The sequence below is a fragment of the Chrysochloris asiatica genome, unplaced genomic scaffold (assembly GCF_000296735.1).
Source record: "Chrysochloris asiatica unplaced genomic scaffold, ChrAsi1.0 scaffold00361, whole genome shotgun sequence".
Lineage (NCBI taxonomy): Eukaryota > Metazoa > Chordata > Mammalia > Afrosoricida > Chrysochloridae > Chrysochloris > Chrysochloris asiatica.
In genome coordinates this window covers 206997-209719 of record NW_006408879.1, presented here as the reverse complement: position 1 = coordinate 209719, position 2723 = coordinate 206997, and positions in this window count along the sequence as shown.

Genomic DNA, 2723 nt, shown 5'->3' with positions numbered 1-2723 from the left:
ATACTGCACAGACCCAGCAATTCAAAATAAACTACTTCTTGCTTATCTTAAGAAATCCAATATGATTGTCTTTATCATATAAAAGGTAATATCAGTATATATATTCTTGTTTGTGTTATTTGTTGATATTTAATGATAGATGGATGAGTTCCTGGTGTTGTGCTGTAGGATGATCACCGGACAGCTAACTGCAAGGCTGACTATTCAAAGTCACCAGCCCCTTCCTGAAACCCCATACTCAACAACAGCAATACTGAGGACACCTGATAATGGAAATATTTTTAAATTAAAGAAAATGACTTAAGAAGCTATATTTATTTATAAGAACATTCAGATGTGGTGGATTTGATAATGCAATGCTACACTTAATTCAAAGACGGGATCCTTTCCTAGGTAATTTGAAAAACATGGAAGCTACCTACATCTTGCAATCATGGTAGGGTGAGGAAGAATCCTCTAAAAAACTAACAGTAATTCAACATCAATGTGTGTTCATCCAAGCTATTGGCAGTGGTAGATAGTGGAATGGATGGGAGTCTGGAAGAGCACCAAATGCAACACTGTTTTGCTGACCTGAAAGTTGTCCCTGGCCCCACCCCAATATTCTGGAGAATTAAAATCAATAAAGTAGGGAAGGAAAGCAGAATTTGCATAGTATTGCTTATCCTCATGGCTCCAGGAATCAAGGGAATCAGAATACCTTGAAGGTTATTTAAAAATAATTAATAAAGTCATAAATGGACAAGGAACTGCCAGAATTTTAAGGCACATTAAGAAGAGAACATGAAACAAGAGCTATCATTGCAGATGTCCCATGGACCTTGGTTGAGTTACAGAATACCAGAAAGCTGTTTACCTGGTTTTTAATTGACTCACAAAGGCATTGGGCTGTGTGGATCATAACAAATTATGGATAACATTGCAGAAAATGGGTATTCTAGAATACTTACTTGTGCTTATGTAGAACCTGCTCATAGACAAAGAGACAGTAGTTTGAACAGAACAAGGGGCTGCTGAGTGGTTTAAAAATCAGTAAACAATGTGTGAATCAAGGTGTTTTGAATGCTGGTAGAGTCATCCATGGTAGACAGGCTTCAGCTGAGCTTCCCAATTAAGACAGACTCATAAAGACAGGCGGGCAATTAAAATGGACTGGTACTGACCTGTTTACTCTGCTAGAAATGACAAATTGTAGAGGAATGGCATCACATTCATCATCAAAAAGAGCATTTCCAGATCTATCATAAAATACAATGCTGTCTGTGATAAGATAATATCCATACGCCTATAAGAAAGACCAGTTAATACCACTATTATTCAAATTTATGCACCAACTACTAATTCCAGGGATGATGAAACTGAAGTATTCTACCAATTTCTTCAATCTGAAATTGATTAGACATGCAATCAAGATGTATTGATAATTACTGGTGATTGTAATGCAAAGGTTAGAAACAAAGAGGAAGGATCAGTAGTTGGAGAATATAGCCACGGTGATAAAAATAATGCTGGAGATCACATGATAGAATTGTGTAAGACTTCTTCGTTGCAAATACCTTTTTAAAATAACATAAGAGGTAATGATACACATGGACCTCACCAGGTATAATACACAGAAATCAAATAGACTACATCTGTGGAAAGAGATGGTGGAAAAGCTCCATATCATTAGCTAAAATAAGGCCAGGGGCATACTGTGGAACAGACAATTGATTACATGCAAGTTCTGGCTGATGCTGAACAAAATAAAAGCAAGTAAAGGAAAGCCAAAATATGACCATAAACATATCCACCTTAATCTATAGATCATCTCAAGAACAGATTTTTTTTTTGCATTAGACACATGATCAAAGACCAGAAGAGTTGAGGGATGACATCAAGAACATACAGGAAGAATGCAAAAGATCATTAAGAAAGCAAGAAAAAGAAAAAAGACAAAATGGATGTCTGTAGAGACTCTGAAATTTATTCTCTACTGTAGATTGCAAATGGAAGAAATGAAGAAGTACAAGAACTGAACAGAAAGTTTCAAAGGGGAGTTTGAGAAGACACAGTCAAATATAAAGAAGTGTGCAATGATCTGGAATTAGAAATTCAAAAGGGAAGAACTAAATCCGCATTTCTCAAGTCAAAAGAAATGAGAAAAAATTCAAACCTGACTTGAAATCCTGAAGGGGTTTTTATATGCAAAATACTGAATGATGAAACAAGCATCAAAAGAAGATGGAAGGAATAGCATAGACACTGTACTAAAAAGAAATAGTAGCTGTTCAAACATTTCAAAAGGTAGCACATGATCAAGAACAATGAATCTGAAGGAAGAAGTTCAAGTTGCTTTGAAGGCATTGGCACAAACAAGGCACCGGGAACTGATGGAATATAAATTGAAATCAAATGAAAATTGAAATATTTCAACAAACAGAGGCAGCACTGGAGGCATTCACTCAAGTTGCCAAAAAATCGGAAGACAGCCACCTGGTCAAGTGACTAGAAGAGATCCATGTTTTGACCATTGCAAAGAAAAGTGACCCAATGGAATGCTGTAATCATCAGTAACGTCATTAATATCACATGTAAGTAAACTTTTGTCAAAGATAATTAAAATATGACTACAGCAGTCCATTGACAGAGAATTTTCAGTGGGTAAAGTCAGATTCAGATGAGGACATGAAACAAGGGATAACTTTGCTGATGTCAGATGGATCTTGGTTAAAAGCAGAGAA